The following is a 24586-nucleotide window of genomic DNA, read 5'->3' as shown; positions in this document are numbered from 1 at the left end:
TGACAGAAGTAGACTCGTATTGCGAAAAACATTATTATTGATTCGCATGCCTGTTGGACCATGATTATGGGGCCTGTACTGTTACCTGTAGAGCCGAGTCTCCACGCACTCACGTGCAACAGGTGAAAAACCTGAATGTCCATTTTTTGTAAGGTGAGCTGTTAGACTTGTGTCGCCAGTCACCTAAGCTGTTAGCTTCACTTGCCCATTGAACATGTAAGCGGCAAGTCGGGGAAGATTCTTTGCTCGCGTGCTCAGGTAAACTATTTTTCATGATATGTTTTCGCTAAGGAACACTAGTATGTTTATGAATAATCATTCTTAATATTCGCTGTTATGTTAACTTAAGTGTTCATTGTACTAGTTCTTAATCTGGATATTCTGAATAGTTGTTTAATGTGTGGATAAATAACTCGGACATGGATGGGAATTGATATTAGTATTGACAGTAGTTATTTAAGAATTCGTGTGTGTGTGGTTGAATGTAGAGTGTAATTACAGCCCAGGGTGAATAATGAGTGAATTGCTGTGTGTGTTATGCCTATGGGAATACTGACTCAAGAATTACTTTCACATGAGTCTTCCCAGAGACAGAAGACGGAATTCGCGAGAGCTTGTTTGACCATTCAAGCAGACGCATGAAGAGATGAAGATGCACGAAGCAGAGCGACGTGATATACTAACCGGACTTCACGAACCACGCCAGGAGTCGCCGCGTCGGCTGGGTGATGGAGAAACAGAGATGAACTACACTACGCTGTTCTGGTGATGGGGTAACACATTAATTTACTCATCTAGAACCCTGGGCGTATTGTGTATATGTCTGTGTGAATCCTGAACGTTGATATATGTACATGCTTTACCAGTGAGCTATATAAACATATTGAGCTCCACGTATTTTCTTTTATTGTTGGAATGAATCGGAGGAGAATAACGAATGCGTATAAATGAAATAGTGGCCTTCTGACTGACAGTCGGTATTGTAGATAATTCATTCCTGACAATTGGTGACCCCGACGTTTCGGTTTGAAACACACGCTTCGGCATGCGGCTGGGATAAGGGTAAATGGCCTGTCTACTTGGCTGCTTTATTGAGGGGTAGTGCCTTGTCGCTTTATCATTCAATTTCAGGAGAACAAACCCTTTCGTGGGATGTATTGAAGTCTCATCTTCTTCGTAAGTTCCAATGCACAGAGGAAGGTTTCAGAGAGCGTTTCAGAGCTGTTCGTCCCGAGATGGGAGAGTCATTTTTAGCGTTTTTAACACGCTGTCGTCATTTGCTCAACCGATGGACTGAGTTGTCTGGTGTTTCCAACACTGCCGAAGGTTTACAAGACTTGTTTTTGCGTGAACAGATACTTCAGAGTTGTACAAAAGATTTGGCCGTGTTCTTGAGGGAACGTCAGCTGGGTGACGTAGCTGCGTTATGTGAAGCAGCTGAACTTTACCGTGAAGCTCATCCCAACAAAACCTTAGCACGAAAATCAGATGTTTCTATATTTTCAGCTGGAGTTGGAGTTGCAGATTCAACAGGGTTTAACAACGGGGGCAGTGGTTCTCGAGGTTATCGAGGAGGCCGAGGTTCTTCGGGTACAGGTCGAGGACAACGCAGGGGTGCACGTAGAGGGACCATTAAACAGAGTGATGTCTGTAGGATCTGTGGGGGTCAAGGTCATTGGGCGAACCAGTGTGCTTCGTCTAAAAACTTTGCTGAAACATTTAGCTCCGCTGTTAGCGAACACGTTCTTGTTTCAGAGGGACAACCTGGCCTACATCTGGAAATAGGAACCATCAATGGTTTTTCAGGGACAATCTTGCGGGACACAGGATGCACTACTGCTGGTGTGAAACGGGCTTTAGTTCGTGATGATCAGTTCACAGGGCAGGAGCAACGTTGTCGGTCTTTTGGGGGACACATTGAGACATTTCCCTTGGCTGAAGTGGTTGTGGACTCGCCTTATTTTGCAGGTGTTCTGACGTGTTGTGTCATTGACAATCCTGTGGCAGATCTTATTCTTGGGAACCTACCAGGTGTTGTTTCAGTATCTGGGGGATGTGTGGGCTCTATTGTTCCAGACGCTGTCGGACTAGTGACTACCAGGCTACAAACGGAGAAAGCCAAAGGTTCAGTGAGACCGTTAAAATCGGTACCTTGTGTTTTTACTGATGTAACTCCTGAGAAGTTAGCTGATATGCAAACCAAAGATGAATCACTTAAGAAGTGCTTCGAGCAAGTTCAGGAGGAATCGCAGGTCACAGATCAGAGCAAACCTTACTTCATCATGAAAGATGGGGTACTTCACAGAGCATTTTGTGAGAAGACTGAGATCGTCTTTCAAGTTGTTGTCCCTACTTCTTTGAGAGAACAAGTTCTCCATACCGCCCATGACGCTCTCATGTCGGGTCACTTCGGTACCAGAAGAACGTTAAAGAGGATCTTGACCCAATTTTTTTGGCCAGGCGTCAGGCGTGACGTAGGCAAGTATTGTAGAACGTGCGATGTGTGTCAAAAAACGTCTTCAAAGGGTCGCGTTCCCGCTGCCCCTCTTCAGAAGATGCCGCTTATCGACGTTCCTTTCAAGAAGATCTGTATTGACTTGGTCGGTCCTTTTAAACCTGTATCTTCGACTGGATTCCGCTACATTCTGACGATAGTGGATACAGCGACTCGTTTCCCCGAAGCAATTCCATTGAAGCAGATTGATACTGTTTCTGTTGCTGAAGCACTGTTTTCAGTTTTCTCGAGGATGGGCTGTCCTCAGGTCATTGTGTCTGACTGTGGAACGCAGTTTGTTTCTGATTTCATGATGGAGATATACAGACTTTTGGCAATCAAGTCGATCCACACTTCTCCTTACCATGCTCAAGCAAATGGGTTAGTCGAACGATTCAACGGGACTCTGAAGAGCATGTTGCAGAAGGTTGTCCAGGAGCGCCCAACTGACTGGGACAGATACGTTCCTGCACTCCTGTTTGCGTATCGTGAACTTCCAAATGTCAGTACAGGGTTTTCTCCCTATGAGCTTCTCTTCGGGCGCGCTCCAAGAGGCCCAATGTCTATTTTGGCAGACTCATGGACAGGGAGGACTGATGGAGATGAAGCCAAACCTCTATATCAGTATGTCTTCGATTTGAAGAACAGAATCGCTGATACGTGTGCTCTAGCACAATCGAATGTTCGTGATGCTGCTCGTATTCACAAACATTACCATGACAGGAAGGCCAAACTTCGTACTTTTGTACCTGGGGATGAAGTTCTTGTACTCTTAACTGCTGACAGCAACAAGCTTCTCATGTGCTGGAAAGGTCCATTCAAAGTGATTGAGGTGGTTAGCCCTGTTGACTACCGCATTGACCTCAACGGCAAACACAAGGTGTTTCACGTCAACATGCTGAAGAAGTATGAGAGACGAGTTTTGACAGCAGCTGTTGCTGTGGAAAGAGAGTTAAGTACTGGTCCAGTTCCTGATGACCAGGAATTCTCAACGTTGATGTCTGACTCTGATCAGAAGGCAGATGCGTGTTCGGATCACGTTTTGGATCCTGTTTGTGCTGTCGCTGTGTTGTCTCCTGAAATCGAGGATGAGGTTGTCTTGCCGACAATTCCTGCAGTTACGGGTGAATCTGTCAAAGATGTTCACTACTCTGATGATCTTTCTCATTCAGGACGTACTGAACTGAAAACCGCTTTTCAGGAATGTTCTCAACTTCTTACAGACAAACCGGGAGTTACAAAAGATGTCGATGACCACGTCATCCCTTTAACAAGCGATTGTCCTGTATATAGGAAACCATACCCGTTGCCGTTTGCGTCTAGACAGACAATTGAGAAGGAGATCAAATCCATGCTGGATTTAGGCGTCATAGAACCTTCGAAATCTGCGTACTCTTCGCCTATTGTCTTGGTGGCGAAAAGAGACGGATCAGTTCGTTTTTGCATTGATTTCCGCGCCTTGAACAAGATCACGCATTTTGATGCCGAGCCGATCCCTGACCCGGATGAGTTGTTTTGTAGTCTTGCTGGAGCAAACTTCTACACGAAGATTGACCTTGCAAAAGGCTATTGGCAGATTCCGATCAAGCCGGAAGATAGACATAAAACAGCTTTCCAAACTCCTCTTGGGTTGTTCCAATGGGTTAAAATGCCATTTGGACTGGTCTCAGCTCCAGCAACTTTTGCTCGGATGATGCGGAAGCTTAATCTAGCAGAGAACTCAGCAGTCAACTTTTACGATGACATTCTCATTGCTACGCAAACATGGTCAGACCACGTGAAGCAGGTTCGGGCTGTTCTGAGCAAGATGCTGAGATTTCGTCTCACTGCTCGACCATCCAAACTGTTTGCTGGGTTTTCTGAGTTGGAGTTCCTCGGACATGTTGTCGGTCGAGGATATCTCAAACCAGAGGACGGGAAGGTCAAGAAGATTTTGTCTGTGAATCGGCCAACGACAAAGAAGCAGGTTCGTTCCCTGATGGGGTTGTTAAGTTACTACAGGCGATACGTCCCTAACTTTGCAACTTTGACAGCTCCTTTGACGGATCTAACCCGAGACGATCATGGCAAAACTATCACATGGACGGCAGAATGTGATTCTGCGCTGAAAGCTGTTCAGGAGGTGCTGTCTACCTTCCCTGTTCTTCTCTTGCCTGACCTGAGTCAAGATTTCGTTGTGAGAACTGATGCAAGTTCGACAGGTTTGGGTGCAGTTCTTCTGCAGGAAAAGGAGGGTCTTCTACATCCTGTTGCTTATGCCAGTCGAAAACTGCTTGATCGAGAGTCCAGGTACTCCACCATCGAACGTGAATGTCTTGCCATTGTTTGGGGACTCACAAAGTTCTCGCGCTACCTGCTTTGCCGGGAATTTGTCATACAGACGGATCACAGGCCACTCACATACATGGCGTCATGTAGGCTCAAGAACAGTCGTGTGATGCGGTGGGTGTTGTCTCTTCAGGAGTTCAAGTTCGTTGTTCAGCCGATTGCAGGCCAGTGCAATCAGTTTGCGGATTTGTTGTCTCGATCAGTCTGTGATCAAACTCTTTGAACAAGAAGAAAAATGGCCCTGGAAGTCAGATCTGTTTGTATAGAACTGTATATATATACAAGTAGTGACGTTGACACTTTGAGTGGGACTTATTGTGTTAAATGCAATGTACTATCATGGATGATAACATTTGTATGGTGTTATCGAGTTAAGAAATGAGAAATCTTTTATGCAGCTTTCTACTTGAAGTGGGGTAGTCAGATATGACATTTATGGGTTTTATGTATGAACATGTATGTAATATGAGACTTAGTTAATGATGAAATGATGCTGTTATTAGTATGCATTAATTGACAGAAGTAGACTCGTATCGCGAAAAACATTATTATTGATTCGCATGCCTGTTGGACCATGATTATGGGGCCTGTACTGTTACCTGTAGAGCCGAGTCTCCACGCACTCACGTGCAACAGGTGAAAAACCTGAATGTCCATTTTTTGTAAGGTGAGCTGTTAGACTTGTGTCGCCAGTCACCTAAGCTGTTAGCTTCACTTGCCCATTGAACATGTAAGCGGCAAGTCGGGGAAGATTCTTTGCTCGCGTGCTCAGGTAAACTATTTTTCATGATATGTTTTCGCTAAGGAACACTAGTATGTTTATGAATAATCATTCTTAATATTCGCTGTTATGTTAACTTAAGTGTTCATTGTACTAGTTCTTAATCTGGATATTCTGAATAGTTGTTTAATGTGTGGATAAATAACTCGGACATGGATGGGAATTGATATTAGTATTGACAGTAGTTATTTAAGAATTCGTGTGTGTGTGGTTGAATGTAGAGTGTAAAATAATACAGCCCAGGGTGAATGATGGGAATACTGACTCAAGAATTACTTTCACAGGAGTCTTCCCAGAGACAGAAGACGGAATTCGCGAGAGCTTGTTTGACCATTCAAGCAGACGCATGAAGAGATGAAGATGCACGAAGCAGAGCGACGTGATCTACTAACCGGACTTCACGAACCACGCCAGGAGTCGCCGCGTCGGCTGGGTGATGGAGAAACAGAGATGAACTACACTACGCTGTTCTGGTGATGGGGTAACACATTAATTTACTCATCTAGAACCCTGGGCGTATTGTGTATATGTGTGTGTGAATCCTGAACGTTGATATATGTACATGCTTTACCAGTGAGCTATATAAACATATTGAGCTCCACGTATTTTCTTTTATTGTTGGAATGAATCGGAGGAGAATAACGAATGCGTATAAATGAAATAGTGGCCTTCTGACTGACAGTCGGTATTGTAGATAATTCATTCCTGACAATGCCACATCTGAGACGTTGAGCGAAATCGTTTACACAAAATATGCAATCATTGTTTATCATCATTTAAATTAAAACGTTCATACACAATGACACAACAAATGTTGTCGGAAACTCAAAAGAACACATGAAAGAATAAAAGATGATCAATGCAGCAAAACGCGCCACTTGGACAGAGTGGGTTACAATTTCATTCTTTGTTTAATTTAGCCTTCACATTTCCCTTATCATATCTTATATTTTAACATCGTTCTGTTCTTGTCAGCTTGAAATGTTTGCAGTTTTTACTCACGAAACAGGTTAGTCTTCTGGGCCCGTATGCTTATGGGGGAAGTTCGCGACAACTCCCGAAGTTTTGAGTGACATCGGAAGTACTTGCCTCACTTTCGTATGCATGGGCCGGATAAAGGGTTTACCTCGAAGCAAAGCGAGGAAGTAACTCAGGGTATTTTGCGACTACTTCTAAAGTTTTGAGTGACATCGGAAGTACATCCTCACTTTCGCATGCATGGGACGAAAAAAGAGTTTACTTTGGAAGCTAACGAGGAAGTAAATGAGGGTAAATGTACTACAGCCAGACCCAGTAGTAAACACGCTACTTCCACAGTTTCTCAGTGCAAAAAGGCAGGGCTTTTCTTCAGTTTGTCATGTCAAACCGAGCTGACGCTCCCAAAGAGAGAAAATAGAGGGAAAAGTCGTATCTTCTGCATGCATTTCGTGCAAATTTCCCTGAATACAAACCTGAGTTGCCAGCTTTGACTTTTGTTTGTTCTGGGTCATTGGCCACCACTCTTTCATTCCCGCTTATACGTAGAGGTTACATGCCGAGTCTCAGTGATTATCAAAAATAATGGTCGAAGTTAGCGGATCATGAAAAATGCGAGCTTTAGCGAGCTTTTTCATGACCGCGAACTGAGACCATTATTTTTTATAATCACTGAGACGAGGTGTGTAACCTCTTTATTCCTCCTTTCTTCAGTTATTCAAAGAAAAGAGGAGTTTTTTTGCGAAAGTTTGATCGAATCCTATTCTCTCAACCAGTCAACCTGCGCAGGCGATCGATTAATGCGCGGTTGTATAGTTCCGTGCAAATCATTCCATTCTGTTAACACTTCTTGTCAGTTTTCCTATTTTGGGCTAAAATTAAGTACACAGATATGCTGTTATTCTGCTGTGGCGGCAAAGGCAGATATTGTGTGTTCTGTATATGTTTTGGTATCGTTTAGGATAATGTTTTTTCGTCAAATGGGACTAGCAGACGAACTTTTGCACCCGTGTTCCAACGTTAAAAACTGTATGAAGTTAAGTTTTCTGGGGAAAATAGTGTATGAAACCGCTTTATGTTGTTTAAATTGATGAGATGTGTGCATTTGGTTGCGTGTGATCTGTTTATTAAATGAAATATTGTTGAAAACTGACCGTCGGATTGCAGTCTGTTGTCGAAGAAACTGAGTGAAAAGAAGGGGAACTACTCTTGTCGCTAGACAAAGTATGAGTTACTTGCCTTGGGAAATTGCTTGTGATGAACGTCTGATCTAGACTCAGAAAACAACCGAACTCATAGATTTTATATGGAGATTCATGTGTTCAGGCCTGTAGTTGTTAATTTAAATGCGGTATGTTTGTATTGTTTGCTCCAGAGATGTATACTTCGTACATTAGAGCGTTCGGAACTTTTCAGTCGCAAAAAGTAGTACCGAAACAGAACAGCTTCTCAACCCATTGCACTATCGAGGATTCAGGCTGTTGCTGGGTCGTTATTTGTTTGGTTGCTGGGTCATTATCGAAAAATAACTACCCCTACAAGTTTACAGAGGTAAAGAAGCAGAGGGGGGAATAAGAGGGGGTTACTGTGTTTCCATGAAAATGGGCGTCGTTGTGTGCATGTGTGAGTGTGTGTGCGTGCGTGCGTGTGTTTGTGTGCGTGTGTGTGTATGTGTGTGTTCGAGTGTTGAAGTGTAAGTTTCTGCTATTTTTTTGTCATTGCTTTATCTGTGTGTGTGTGTGTGTGTGTGTGTGTGTGTGTGTGTGTGTGTGTGTGTATTTGTGCGAGTGCCTGTATGCCTGTGTGTGCGTGCGTGCGGGTATAATTGTGCGTCTGTTCCTTCATACGTTTGTTTGCGTGTTCGCGCGTGCCGTGTGTGTGTGTTTGTGTGTGTGTGTTTGTGTGTGTGTGTGTGTGTGTGTTTTCGATGTTATGTGTGTGTTCGACGGTGTGTGTGTGTTCGACGGTGTGTGTGTGTGTGTGTGTGTGTGTGTGTGTGTGTGTGTGTGTGTGTGTGTGTTTGACGTTGTGTGTGTGTTCGACGGTGTGTGTGTGTGTGTGTGTGTGTGTGTGTATGTGTGTGTGTGTGTGTGTGTGTGTGTGTGTACCCACTCCCCACACTATGATGAGCTGACTATATTTGCGCCTTGATATTTTATTCATGTTCTTACGTTTTATGCTGTTTATTATGATTCACCACACCCGAGTTTATCGTAATTGAGACTGTGCCAAAAGGTGACGTTTTCATGTCAGTATGTCCCAAATGACATCACCAGTACATTTTTCATTCTATCTAATCTGTTTTCGTTCTATTTTTTCTAATAACATGCGTTAACAATTGATTGCCAACTGGAATGGAAGAGCACAAAAAGTGTAACTTGATATGTAGTTTCTCTAGAGGGAAAAACATCTTCCACTTTCATGTCAGTGTGTCCCATGCAACATACATTTGCCAAACAGCTATGTGCAAGTAGATTATTTGTTAGTGGTATAGAAAATACTGATCAACAATTAAAGTCAGTTTTCACATTCATTTTCTACCTATTTCTTATTTGTTTATTCTGTTGGCAATGGTGAAATGTCAGCAATCGTGTGTCATTCGGGACAGTAGACATGACACCTGACCTTTTGGCACAGTCTCAATTGAGATAATAAAGTGTTCTATGTCTATGTATTATGTCTAATACACATGCACACACGCACGTAGGCTACAAAAATCCAATCTTGACTTTGAACTTTATATAAATATACATCCTCTTCACAATTAACGAGGACAAACGTAATTTACAAACACCTAAGTACAACAATTTTTCTGTTTTAAAAATTCGGACACACATTTTCTCAAATAATATGAAATTCGCTGAACTTATCTTCTTTTCACTACACCTTATATCTTGATTCCCAAAAAATGGAGTTCTGCCTTTTTAAATTTACCAGTAACACAAACATTCGCTCTGACCAAACTATTTTTGTCCAGCAGTTTTACCGATACACAATCATTAAAAAAACACTACAAAAAGAGTTTTAAGTTAACCGACTTCGCTACCACATAAACAACCTTTTTTTATTGTCCCCAACATTCTGGTCAACGAAATAATTATTATAGACAGTCATTCTATTTTCCCGCAGTGGGGCACTGCGGTTATGAAATTAAAGGCCCCTCCTGTTTTTGGAACCGCAGGAGCTTTCTAGTTTGCTGTTAGGTAGATTTTTGGTTCCTCTTTCCTGTCATGCTCTCTTTTTCTTCATGAATTCTTTTCTTTTTTCTGCCTTCTTGCTCATTCACCTGTATTTTTTCCAAAAATCTCTTCTCTTGCCGCTTGTCTCGCGATTCATGTATAGTTTAATCTGTTAGTGTTCTGATGTAAGTCCAGCAGTAGATAGGTTAAGCCTATTTTAACATACTGGAAACTGGTAATCTTCCAGTAGGTATTAATTTAGTTTTACTAAAGCCTGCTGGGACACAAGTAATGGGTTAGTGCATTTGTAAACAGGAATCGCTTGACAAGTGGCCCCCTTCATCCCCCCCTTCCTCGTCCTGATATGGCTCTGCGTAGTCGGCTGGACGTTAAGCAACAAATAAACAAACAAACAAACAAGTCATTCTATTTAAGGACAATTGTCGCAGCTTTCGTTCAACCAGTTAAAAACAACAATTATAGTAAAAGCTACAGCGCGATCAACGTTTGCCCATTTACGAACTCGCGATGAGATTTGTTTCTTCTGGTCACCAAGCCTACCGTTTACAAACGCATGCGCACTAATTGGGATTCCCCCAATTTTCTCGACCTTGACCTCAGAACTCTCGAAGCCACTACTTCGGCGTTCAATTTAGCTCGTGCATACCGAGTAGCTGGCAACTTTGCTTTCGAAGTTCCCACTTCCAATGTCAAGGGCCTCTCGCTTGACATAATTATACGACGATATCGCATCTCAAGGGTCCTTACCCATCCAAAAGAAACCTCCAGCGCATACTACAATTGCAGGACATTCCGTTTTTAAAGGCAGCTCATTGGGAAATTATCTCAGACACAATATCGAAGACGTGAAATGCGTCAATCGAGCAACTGTCGTAACTTGGCTACAATGAGACGGTCTCCTACCTTGCACCATAGACACGGACTGTGACATTCTTGTTTAATTTAGGTGAAATGCTTAAAACAGAGTGACTCAAAAGCGACAGTTCGATCAGTTACTGACCGAAAAAAACGTGCTCGAGTCATTCGGCGAAGGTGGCGAGCTTTCAAACCAGCACGACTGAATAACTCAGAATGCCTTTTTTCATCATGCCTCTATTCTACACGAGTAACATAGTGCAGTGGTAACGGTTCCGGACTCTCGTTCATTTGCTCCGGGTTCAAGTTCCGCCGGGAGCTATACAGGGGCGGACGAGGGGGGGGGGGCACAGGGGGCACGTGCCCCCCCCCCCCCCCCTGAAAAAAAAAAAGAAGAAAAAAAAAAGATTTTTCTATGCTGATTCTATGACCATTTCTAAGTTCAAATGGCACCAGATGGCACCATTTTGCTTCTTTGGGCAAAAAATTTTCCGGGGGAGCATGCTCCCGGACCCCCCTAGCAAATTCGGGCGCTTCGCGCCCATCACATTCACTTTCAATTCAAAGTGCCCCCCCCACTTACAAAGCAACTGATCCGCCCCTGCTATATATTTTTTATTAATCTTTTCCTTGTTAAGCCTCCGCAATTGCATTCCGGCTGCAAAAACCGGGTTTTGCCTCTGTGTTAATTTTATTCATTTGCAAAAGAAACCTTCCTATGCTTTGAAAAAATCATATCATGTCTTGACTCAGTTTCAACTGTACGCGCGTGTGTATATGTGTGTCACTACGGTGAGTGTGTGTGTGTGTATGTGTGGGTGTGTGTGTGTGTGTGTGTGTGACGTGTCACTTGTGTCATCATAGTTTCGGTGTGTGTATGAGTGTAGATTGAGAGAGAATGAGAGAGAGTGAGTGTGTGGTTATTTGTTTGTGACTGTGTGCGCGCGTGTGTGTGTGTATATGTCAGTGTGCGCGCGAGCGCGCGCGTGTGTGTGTGTGGTGTGTGTGTGTGTTTATGTGTGCCGTCAGTGTCACTTGTGTCATAGTGTCAGTATGTGCATGAGTGTACGTTTGTCTGTGTGTGCGTGTGTCGTAAGAGAGAGAGAGAGAGAGAGAGAGAGAGAGCGACACTTCAAGTCTTTGGCAATTTTGGACCAGACAGCGTCTTTATGTTTAACAGTTAGACTGTTCTGAAATTTGGACAGAATAACCGTTCTTTCGTAAAACACTTCTGTCAAGAGTACAGCAATTTCACCATCTGAAACGCCCCTCTGTGTCTACTTTCTTTTTGAGCGGCACACGTGCATTGTGAACAGTTAGAAAGTTGACTTCGGGAGTTCCCACTTCGAAAAGAGGCCTCTACTTCCAGTGTTTCTTACTTCTAGTTCATGCATACGGGCCCTGAAGTCAGTGCAACATCAAATCTAAAATTTCACACATGAGATGCATTTTGATGATCAGCTCTACCATACCGAAGCAATGCATTTAAACTGGCGCAGATTAATTTTCAAATGATGTTCAAGCAACAGCTAGCTTCCTTATAGACAGAGTGTCTAAGTTACAAAATATAGTCATCTCAGTATCCAACTTCATTACCTCTGTGTCTTTGCTTGCTTAGAAGAACTTCTCAGAGTGTTTGCGGCATTCATCAAACAAGATCATACACATTAAAATATTGTCACTTCCTACTCATTGAATAATGTATTTATTGTATCTAATTATTCATGTTAAAGACCAGCACAAAATTGCAATCATTTAAATATGTCACTGACATAAAGTATTCTACCCGATCTGGAAAAAAGGAAGAAAATCATAAGTGCATGATTCAAATCACTGATGATGTCTTGTAATTCGGTAGTGTTTCCAGTTAATCTTTTCTCTTTACATCTCACAATTCTTTTACTAGTTTATTTTGTAAGTAGAACACCAGGCCAAAACATTGTTGGCTCCTTTTGTATGACATCACACATTTTCAAGGATTTGCTTGCTAACTTGCTTGTTTCTTAATTTGTTTAATGATCGCTCCAAATTACATTCCTTCCTTTATCTGGCACTCTTGTTCTCAACTTTGTCCCTCCCTCTTAGCGGTTTAGAGAGAGAGGGAGTGAGTGTGTGTGTGTGTGTGTGTGTGTGTGTGTGTGTGTGTGTGTGTGTGTGTTAGTGTGTTAGTGTGTGCGTATGCCTGTGTGTGTGAGAGAGAGAGAGAGAGAGATAGAGACTGAGAGAAAGAAAGAGAGAGAGTTGATCTATTGTCTTGATTCCCTCATTCAATTTTCTTTTGTTGTATAGTGTAGAACTTAGACAGCTTCGTGACATACCTGTGGTGCGGTTTTATGGTCGTTTAACTCTCCATCGGTGAACCATGTAATTATTTCTCTTCAACGATTACTCGGTCTCTACTGACAACTCTAAACTCCACAAAACACGACTTTTTTCAGTTCAGAAATGTCAGTTTCGCTCCCATAAATTGAAACACAAACTTAAATACATCCATACATCATTGTCTGTTACAAAGTTCCAGCTTTGCTTTAAAATGCACAATCAGTATGAGGGACACGGACTTTTTCCCAGTACATACCGACTGAGCCATCACTCAAATCTTCGACGACACTGACTCAGCCTATATGCTGCGTACATCTCCCCGGTCGGGCAGTTTTAGCTCTCGTAATGTGCGGAAGAACTGAGAGAAACATTTGCGTTCTGCCTATGTTTGTCTTGTTTGCTCGCCAAAATAATATTGCATCGATCAACCACTCAAGTTCGCACTGTTACCATGCTCCCAATCCCATGCTGGTTTGTTTACCACAAGAGGTGAAGAGTTCACCGCGCCTGCGCAGTGACGGGGATTCCCCGTGACGTCACCTGAAAGTTATGACCTACTCTTTTTGTTGGTAACTAAGTAGTCTCGACCAAGTTCGCTCTCATGCATTGCAGACTGACTAAATCTGTAGTTACGAACTGCTTAGTTCGAACCTACGTTTAGTTGCTAACTATAATAGTCTCCATTCATGCATTCCACCATAGTCAGGTCGTCATTTCCCGATTTTGACCTTAACCCCTCAAAAAATACCTCGGAGAATGTTTTGACTGTTTTGAACTCTGTGATGTCTGTAGATTACAGATCCGACGGATGACACTCTGTCATCCTTGGGCATTTTGATGTATTCAAGATGGCGGACAAGATGGATTCCAGACTGCAAAATAGTCGAAACTGCATGCTATAAACTAGCAGAACTGTATTTATTTATGTTTTCCGGGAGATAAAACGGGAGTTAATATGCATAACAACAGTTACATGATTAGCAGACACTATAACCCGAATGGCAGGTCTGTTGAGGGACCGTTAAAACTGGTTAACGGAGCAGGATGATATAGTTAGTTTTAGCAATATATTTTTTCAGTTACAGCTAATGGTTTAAGCTTATATGTGTTGTGGGCTTTGATTACTGTTGCACTTTGCTTGACCTTCATCGCATTTCAAGGTCATATGAATGTCAAATGTTCATTCAAATGATAAAGGATTATACTATTTTTGAAGATAAAATGACGAAATGTCTTCTTAAAACTTGCCATGAATAAAAACGTTCACCAACACTGAAGGTCACACGTTTTCAAGGTCAAACAATTTCAAGGTCATATATTTTAATGTCTGCAAAACCATCACTTAGCACGTGCATCACTACAAAGATCACTGTCAAGAAGACGAAGCTGAGATTGTATGGCAATGTAACAAGAACAGGCGGGCTCTCCAAGACTATCTTACAGGGTATGGTGCGCGGAAAGAGAAGATAGAGAAGACACATGAACAGAGGGACAGATATCATTACAGAGTGGATTGGGAAATGTTTTGCAACTTCCCAAAAATTGCTCACAGCCGCCAGAGGTGGAGACAGCTTATGAAGCGCTCGTCGTTGAAGTGACCCTACCATCCTGGTGGGTTCCAGAATCAATGAGTGACTTGGTCGGTGAGCAAGCAGATAACAACTTAATCCTGGAAAAGTGGCTGTAATACCCACAATAACTTAAAGTTATCTTGTGCTCTTTAAAAAAAAAAGATCTAGTCAGGTGAGGAATGTATACATCAGACAAAAGGCCTTGTAAGGTGTCACAGCGCCAAGCGATTGACACCATATACACAATGTTGTGTCAGTTAGTGACGCCCCGAGGAGGTGTATTAGGCGTCATGTCAAGAGGCTAAACCTGATGTACCATGTCTCATATACAAAAGACCTCTATCTCATAACGTTAAGGTCATGGCGACGAACCAGGGATACTGGTTGGTATGCACTTTACCTCGCCGATGACCACACAGGATGATGTGTAGTTTACCACTCCAGATGACCAGGCGGGATGACCACGCTGGTTTACCACACAAGATGACATGGTCATGCAGTGAGTTTCCAGTTTGAGGGCAGCCACCATCGATCCTTTTTTCAATTGCCGAAATGGTAGCGGATGACTATGCCTGATGACCAATAAATGACCACGCCCGATGATTACGCAGGATGTCATGTAGATTACCAGTACGGGTGACCGGTGAGAATTGCCAGTGCGGATGACCAGTGTGGTTGACCTGTGCAGATGACCATGAAGGATGACCAGTGCAGATGACCAGTGCGGATTACCGGTGCGGATGTCCAGTGCAGATGATCATGAAACATGACCAGTGCGGATGACGAGTGCGGATGATTAGTGCGGATGACCAGTGCAGATTATCATGGACGATGACTAGTGCAGATGACCAGTAAAGATGATCATGAAGGATGACCTGTGCGGATGACCAATGCGGATGATCATGAAGGATGACCTGTGCGGATGACCAATGCGGATGATCACAAAAGGATGACCAGTGCGGATGACCGCAAATGATGACCAGTGTGGATGACCGATCCAGATGACCAGTGCTGGTGACCGGTGAAGGTGACTGTTGCACATACCCAGAGCGGATGACTACGATGGATGACCAGTGCGGATTTGTGCAATTTCCAAGGAGTAGACATCGACATAAGATGGCACACGCACATTGACCGACTGCGCAACCACAGCATGCTGTTGCACATGGTAAATTTCTCCACAGCCACACTTCAAAATTAGCATGACTTCAGTTGGTGTAGGTTCTACTCCAGGCGGTTTTCTGCCCATCCTACAACCACCCAGAGTCAACCGTTCAAGATTTGGATGATCCCCGTAGAATTGCAATATAGCCCCTTTCAGATGGACGTTCAGAAATGGGCTGATGTGGGCGGTAGTTTTTGATTTATGTGGACTGGTGCTTGGAGGTTCTAGCTAGCCAGGTTTCATATCTCTCACGTGATATGTTGTTTGAGATTTTGCACCTGTAGCACTCGCTTACAAACTGCGACATTTGCTGAAAGACTTCACCGATTTTCACGCATGGATCTTCTGCAGAGAAATTAAGCACTCCTACGAACACACTGGTTAATGAACAGCTGTCACCAGATGGCATACGCTTCCATCTAAAATAGCTCTATCGTCTGGTTAACAATCAAATCGGAGAAAACTAGTCTCTCACGATGTTCTTTGATCATCGCCCGCCATTTTGTAAGATCAATTTACAAGTTTTATCTTCGACAGTGAAACCTGTGCTTTGAAACACCATACGCACTAATCACAAGTCCACGAATAACACAGGTTTCACATCTTCTCAGCCTGGATGTAATTCCATACACACTCATGTGCAAATTGTTTCCATTTAGCAGAATGAAACACGTCAAATGCCTTTGTTTTTTGTCTTGTAAGAGGAGCTCAAGTACGGACACGGACAACACTACAGGCCATACTGGAGGCAGGTTTCACGGTATTGAGACATTCTATTGACTGCACAATGTGCTCTGATTTCTAACTTGCTGAACCAATTTTCTCAGTGTTTTTTTTTATATGCAATGCACAAATGTGTCATTTTGAATACAATTCTGAAAAAAAAAATCGTTTGAGTTGTTTTGTTGGCATTTTATGCACATGTGTTTGGTAGCGATCGTGTGAATCCTGACAGACGCCATTTCCTTCTGCATGACAGAAGCCAACCATTGATGTGAAAATTGAAACGAAAAGGCACTCAATTCACACTGAATGGTCATATTTGATAGCAGAGCTGCAATATCTACCATACAAACAAAAACAAAAGCACAAATATGAATTTTGCATTACATATTTTGCACACAAAAAATCGAATCGAGAACTGGAAGCTGTCTGTCCGAAAAACTAAGTCTTCACAGATAAACCAAGTAAGCTTATTTTACCACAAGAAATGATAACATGATTTTATTTTGACATTGAAAACACACCTTTATAGTCTGTACTTCATAGGAAAGCATTTACAATGACCGAAATTTCGCGAAATTCCGCGCCGTGTCCATTTCTTGGAATGTCCGACCGTCGTCTGTCAGGGGTTTCCAACGATCGCTACTTTCACTTTCGTTGTCATTCCCGGGCAATCCTATGCCGTATGTGACATATTACACACTTTTCACAGTTGAGGCCGAATGCGGGATTTGTGATTATTTTTTTCAGGTGAGATTTTATTGTTTTTGTTGCCTTTTTGTCGAGTAATATACCGTCTGTCAGCCAACGATCGCTACCACACGATCGCTACCTCTTCATGCTCGATCAGATTTTTAGCTTTTTCAATGATTATAGAAGTTTGATTAACGTTTCCTTTGCAGTTCTGGATCGGTAGGGTAACGGGTATCTAATTTCGACATAAGATCTTGGGGGTACCTAAATCCGACCGATTTTCCAAGTCACATCAATGACGAGGTGCGCACGTCATCACAACAGAAGGAATGCCATTCATACACGGGCCATTCATGAACCGGTTGATGACGCGACTTTACGGACCAATCGTTTTGTCGCGAGAGTTATTTGCGTCATCGGCACCGCGGCGCGAAAATTTGCCTTGCAAGTGTCTTCTAAAGTTTTAACGTTGAGGGGGGAATCGAGACGAGGGTGTGGTGTATGTGTGTGTGTGCGTGTGTGTGTAGAGCGATTCAGACCAAACTACTAGACCGATCTTTATGAAATTTTACATGAGTGTTTCTGGGAATGATATCCCCGGATGTTTTTTTCTTTTTTTTGATACATACCTTTGATGACGTCATATCCGGCTTTTTGTAAAAGTTGAGGCGGCACTGTCACACCCTCATTTTTCAATCAAATTGATTGAAATTTTGGCCAAGCAATCATCGACGAAGGCCGGACTTCGGTATTGTATTTCAGCTTGGTGGCTTAAAAATTAACTAATGACTTTGGTCATTAAAAATCTGAAAATTGTAAAAAAAAATAATAATTTATAAAACGATCCAAATTTACGTTCATCTTATTCTTCATCATTTTCTGATTCCAAAAACATATAAATATGTTATATTTGGATTAAAAACAAGCTCTAAAAATTAAAAATATAAACATTATGATCAGAATTAAAGGCACAGTAAGCCTCCCGTAAACCATCACAGATACGGTCAGGCTTTTACACACAGTACAAACACCCTTTCATTTAAACACTCACCGATTGAGAACATCCTAGGTGCCCTCCGTAAAGAGCGAACAATTTTCAAAGAATTTATTTTTGCGTGGTTTATCTTACCCCTGAGCCATTGTGAACTCGTGTCATCCAGTTTCCCTTTTTCACAATGTAGTCGTCAGTTAGTCATTTGAACGTGACTCGATGTGAGCTTATCTACAATAGCACGTTTTTATGCACGAAACAAACGACTGTGGTTCACAAGAACTCTAGCGATGGCTTTTGACTGTTGAGAGGAACGGCGATATGCACTGTAAACCGTCGTCTGCGACGACCCTTGCGTGACCCTGCTTCCGGGCTTTTCTGATCTTGTCTTGATGAAAAACAAATTCTTTTATGATTAAAGAATGTTGTAACAAGCTGTCAATTTATTATTTAGATTTTAAAAGTTAGGTCTAGCGCAAAAACGCACCACGGTCCAAAAACATTCTGATAATCATCGATCCACGGCTATCGACAGTTTACATCGATAGAAGGGAAGTAACTCATTTTTGACCTGAGTTCAGAATGGGTCCAAAAAGTGTTCGAGACAATCTGCAAAATTAATTCTTTAAAAATTGCTCGCTCTTTACGTAGTTAGGGTACCCACAGATGTTCCCGTTTGGTGAGCGTTCAAATGGAAGTATGCTTGTACTGTGTGTAAAAGCCTGACAGTATCTGTTCCTGCCCCCGTACTAGTGGCAGAAAGGAGGTTCTAATGTGTTGCCTGCAGTTTGTTGCAGACGAATTTAGTTTTCACTATAGCTCAAAGGTAGTGACATTTCAGTGGTGCAAGGGAGCTAATTTATCAGTGACAATGTACTTTCGTTTTTGTGGCGCAGTGCTTTGTGGGTTGATACACGAAAATGAATTATTGAAGTCGGGGTGATCTCCCTTAGATCTTTTGTCAGTTTGTTTTGGGGTTCAACAGCCAAGAAGCATCTGTTCTTGGCTGCTTCAGTTTTTTCATATTTTTCTGAAAAGATATTAACTAACCTAAAAATTTTATGTGTCTGAGTTCTGCCAGAACCTTTTTTTTATGAATCTGTCTAATCCAGGAGTAGTTTTGTGCTTCAAGTGTTGTATTTTTCTGCATGCTGCTGTGATTCCCTAACGTGTGTTTTTGAGCGGCCAAATTTGGTAAGTTCTATGAAAATATATGTTTTTTGGTATTTTTACTACATTCTGCTTGTGAAGTGAGTTCAGTCTAACCAGTTTGTTAATATTCAAAATTGTTTTCAATTCTTTTCGAGGTGGTTTTTTCCTTCTGGTCAATGTTTTCCTTCGACTTGTAGATCTAATTTTATTTGTAATTTTACAGGCAGAAAGAACTCGCATACAACCAGGATCTAGTCTTGCATTTTGAAATTAGTTGCCGTAACTTTCCAGGCAGAAAGAATTCGCGTACAACCAGGATCTAGTCTTGCTACAGTATCTATTATCGCGTTATCATTATTGTTTGTCCTTTTCTTGGTTTCATTATTTGGTTTCTTGCTTTTGAGGTTTGTGCTAGTGAAGTTGACTTTGCCGAGATTTTGTATCTTTTGGATCTAAATATTTTCTTGAGTATTCTTGAATCAAAGGGACAGAACAGGACATAGAGCATACGATATATTCTAAAATTATAAAACGTTTTTCAGCTGGATTTATTCCTTCATTTACAAGTTTTTGCCAGTTTTGAAGAATACTTTCAGTAAATGTAAGAGACTGAAACTTGTCCAGAAAACTGTCATGTTTCTTTGTGCTTTTCTGCATTCTGATTTGATAACTGATCAATAGTTTGCTTTTGTTTTCAAATTGAAGTCTCAGAATGCACAGCTTTGATGCGTACAACTTTGTCCTGTCCCTTTGATGGTTTCAAATTGAATTTCTAGCCATATAGCCTAAGGTTTGTTCTTTTTCTGTTTTGCATTTACAGTAGTCACGAGTTTTAGATTGAGAAAATCGACGTCAAGAAATCCACAATAGTCAGAAATTTGATGTAACCAACTTCTTGAAATTCATCCACTCTTTTGAGAAAATTAAACCACACCTTTTGAAACTTCATTGACGGACTCTGTTTTTCACCTTTAATTAACTAAACTCAGTCAGACTGCACCAACACCGCCGAATATCAAAGCACGCAACCGGAAGACAGCACAGTGACTACAAATTAGTACCACGGGATCTGCATGTCCGTTGATGTCTGTTCATGCCCAATAACATTTTGAAACCCCAATGTAACTGACCTGAGGGCACGTTTTATATCATTATCTATTTATAACTCAACATGAGTTATCTGAGTACTCCTCCTCGGAGTACAGATAGTAGCCAGTATGATGACATGGAACATTTTATGCTGGAACCAGAAACTAGAGATGTAGAGAACACTGTTTTCGGCCTGTCTACTACCGCTACTGGTGCTCAGTCCAGATCAGAGGATGTTGGAGGTGAGAAGACCAAGGTGGCTGATGCTGATGTAGATCAACCCGGTCACGGTGACGGAGATCGCATTGACGTCATGAAGTCAGAAAAGCTCACGAGGACCAGAAGCCAAACCAGCAAGACGGCAGATAGAAGAGAAGCGTTGGTTAAGAGGGTCCAGGTGGGCGACGATGGTGAACCTCTTGGAAGAGATGAGAAGCAACCCGCAGTCGATAGGGGACGAGATAACCAACGACTTCAGGAGTTAGTGACCAGTTATGAGAAGGCAAGCCGAAATGTGAAAACCGACATCAATCGCATAGCAGAGACCCTTCAAGACAGAGATCATGATAAGAGAACTGCCAAAGGGCAAAAGATCACTCTGCAGTCAAGTCTTGCAAGCTTGAAAAGAATCAAGGGTGAAATAGACAGTATCTGCTCCTCCCAAGAACTGGACGATGACGCTGAGCATCTGGCCACAGCTGCGTATCATCTCTTGGCAGATTATCGACATTTTTACCCCAAGGGTCAGTCTAACATCAGCTCAGACCTCACGTCATCATACGCTTACTCAGATGGTTCCAGAGTCTCGCTTCGCATGATGGGAGAAACAGTGCAGAAGCAAAGAATGATTGCTGATGAAAAGGCCAGTCATCTTGATGACAAAAACCAGAGCCTGAGTGGTTTGAGAAGACAAAGGGCTGAAATTGAAAGGAAAAGAAGGGCGATTCAAAGAGAGGCAGAGAGCCAGTTTGAGGCAGCAAGAAGGCTAAAAGAGGAAAGGGAGGAGGAAATTGGCGAGAAGCTGGAACAACTGGAAGTCCAGATAGAGTCTGAAGAGCAGGAAATGATGAGAATTTCCAGGGTGTTTGACAGGAAGAGTCAAGAGGTTGCAGAGCAGATGTTGGCCGAGGCCCGAGATGCACCAGAATCACTCCCAAATTTGGCCAGCATATCACTGCTAGACGTTCATCGTAAGGGAGTCAGCGTCCTGCAGCCGCTTCGAGACCAAGTTCTGGAGGAGGAACGCTCTAGGTCGGGGGGCCATCCATTGCATCAACAAATGAGCGTGCAGGAAGATCCTCACTCTTTTCGTCCGGCTTCTCAGCCTCAGCCTCAGGTCCCCTTTTCCCAGACCTACTCTTACTCTCAACCTCATTTTACATCCGCTTGTACCTATGAGCCCCATGTTTCGTTCGCTGCTGGCATAGTCGCCACAACCGCTGCTCCAATTCACCAGCCTGCAGCTCAAGGAGCTGAGGATAACCGATCGACTTGGTGCGGTCGGCAACGCTGGCAGGAGAAGAGTTTGAGACAGAACATAGCCAGCACTACAACGATGACCACATTGAGCACAGTTACGTCTACCGTTCCACCCAGCCATTACCAAAGCCAATATCTGCAGTCGTCTCAATCAAATCGGGAAGAGAACCCGATCATGTCGTCATCACCCGCCCAACAGACGTATGGCTTGAACCCTGATGTCAAGGTCTTTCAACCAAGAAGTGGCTCATCCGACGTTAAGCCTGAAACTGCAACTCAGCATGAACAGTTTCAGAACTCGTCACTTTTGAGCGCATCTCAAAGACAGGAGGAGATCAATGTGCTGGTCGATGCAGTGAAGCAAAATCGTCTGCCGCTTCAAGAACCTACAGTCTTCAGCGGAGACCCCATTGCATACCCAGCCTGGCGACACACGTTTCTGCTGCTGATTGGTTCCCAGAACATTACTGACACCCAGAGGCTGATGTATCTCCAGAAATACGTCTCTGGAACAGCCAAGGAGGCAATCAGTGGCACCCTGTTCTCTGCGGATGATGAGGCATACCAGACAGCCTTTTCGGCATTGGAACAGCGTTTTGGAAGCCCTCTGGTCGTTACCAATGCTTTTCGGACAAAGTATGAGAGCTGGTCACACATTAAGAGTCGGGATGGAGAAGGGCTGCGACGACTCTCTGATTTTCTCCATCAATGTGTGAGCGCCAACAAGCTGGTGGGTCAACATGGAATTTTTGAAGATTTCCAGTACCAGCTCAAGATGGTGGAGAAGCTGCCAGATTGGATGGCTCTGCGCTGGAAAAGACGGTGCACAGAGAAACGACGAAAAGAACAGAGGCACCCAACGTTCAGTGAATTCGTTCACTTTGTGTTTGAGGAGGCTGAGGTGGCTTGTGAGCCAGGTTGGGATCTCAAATCTACCCAAAAGTCGGTGACAGACCCAGTCAAGGGCAGACCTCAGGCGTCGTACGCAACTAACTATGTGCCCCAACCGTCGCAAGAGGGTCTTCACAGCTTTAAAGAAGAAATGAAGAGTCTCGAACAGACGCTAGCCAAGAATCTGAAGGAGATTCAGGGGGTGCTGGAGAGCACACTTAAACCACAGAAGAATGTTTTCCAGGCAGTGGGTGAAGGAATCAGCAAAAAACCCTGCGATCATTGCCAGGACGACGGACATCATATTGCAACTTGTCCAGTCCTGATAGCCAAACCACGTGAGGATCGGCTCAGGATCCTCAGAGAAAAAAAGCTCTGTTTCAAGTGTGGCAACCGCTCCCATTTGGCTAGCGCATGTCAGCGTCCTAAGTCTTGCAGAGAATGCAAGAGTCCTCACCTTACGATTCTCCACTACGAGAAGAACTCGACAAACCCATCTGCTGTTGACAATACACTTCAGAAACAGGCCCAAGCTCAACATGGCAACCAAGGCACTACAGGCTCTCATTGTACGGGAGTGGTCGAAGGGTCAGACTCTCGGGCTACTCAAGGGGAGTCGAACAACGTTCCTTCATGCGAGCCAACGAGGACGACGATGATCATCCCTGTATACGTGTCCTCAGCTGAAGAACCAGACAGGGAGATCCTGACTTATGCGCTGCTGGACACTCAGTCGTACGTTTCGTTCATTGCCAGTGAGTTGTCCAAGAAGTTGCACGCACGTCGCGAAGACTGTTGCCTCAAGCTCAACACCATGACCGCCCAAAATAAGATTGTGCCAACCAGGGCAGTGAAGGGATTGAGAGTCAGACCCGTCGACTCTAGAGATTGTTATCCTCTGGCGATAACATATACCACAGACTTCCTGTCAGTTGATCCCCGAACAATACCGACACCAGAGGTCGCAATGAGACATGAGCATCTGAAGAGCATCGCAGACCAGTTGCATCCTTACGATCAGAACTGTGTTGCTGGACTGCTGATCGGCTATGATAACTCTCAGACTCTGATGCCAACTGAAGTTATCCACGGTACTCCTTTTGGAGTGAAGACCTGCCTGGGATGGACGATTGTCGGGGAATCAAAGGTCTCCGAGTCTGTGGACGACCAAACCTCCTCACCGGCATTGAAAACTGCAAACATTCTGATGGCGTCAGTATCTGATCAGTCAAGTGAGGATCACCAGCCTACGGAGATTCCAGTGGTCCATGTCTATCGGTCCAGAGTCGAACAAGCAACTGTTCAAGATGTCCTGAATGTGCTGGAGGGCGATTTCGTTGAGAAAGACACGGGCACTATCTCTCAAGACGACATCAAGTTCCTGGATATCATTGGAAACGGCATCAAACTGGATGCCTCTCCCTTTTCGGGAGGAAAATCCAGCGTTGCCAAACAATCGGAGCTCTGCCTTCTCGAGAGCGATGGGGCTGAAGCGACAGCTGGAGAAGGATCCAGTCAAACGAGGGCATTATGTGACCTTCATGAACGATCTTCTCGTCAAGGGCCACGCTGAAAAGGTGCCAGAAGATGAACTGGACAAACCAGTCAAGTGGTATATTCCACATCACGGCGTGTACAATGAAAAGAAGCCAGGAAAGATCAGGGTGGTGTTTGATTGCAGCGCCAGATTCCAAGGTATCTGCATAAATGATGTGCTGCTGCAGGGACCAGACCTGATCAACCCTCTTGTGGGCGTCCTGTTGAGGTTCCGGAAGGGGAAGATCGCCCTGTCATGTGACATACAACAAATGTACCATCAGTTTCACGTCCGCCCATGTCACCGTGATTACCTGAGATTCCTCTGGTGGGAGGATGGT

The 24586-nt window shown here is 43.4% G+C and overlaps 1 long non-coding RNA gene across 1 annotated transcript; it reads left to right on the top strand.

Moving 5' to 3' along the window:
* Window positions 1–5304: 5304 nt before the first annotated feature.
* On the top strand, window positions 5305–6204 carry LOC138952373 (uncharacterized). The gene is made up of 2 exons (XR_011451358.1): window positions 5305–5594; window positions 5888–6204. It is a non-coding gene; the product is annotated as an uncharacterized lncRNA (long non-coding RNA).
* The last annotated feature ends 18382 nt before the right edge of the window (window positions 6205–24586 follow it).

The sequence above is a fragment of the Littorina saxatilis genome, linkage group LG17 (assembly GCF_037325665.1).
Source record: "Littorina saxatilis isolate snail1 linkage group LG17, US_GU_Lsax_2.0, whole genome shotgun sequence".
Taxonomy (NCBI): domain Eukaryota; kingdom Metazoa; phylum Mollusca; class Gastropoda; order Littorinimorpha; family Littorinidae; genus Littorina; species Littorina saxatilis.
Note: the sequence above shows the minus strand (reverse complement) of the source record. Positions and strands in the feature narration are given on the sequence as shown.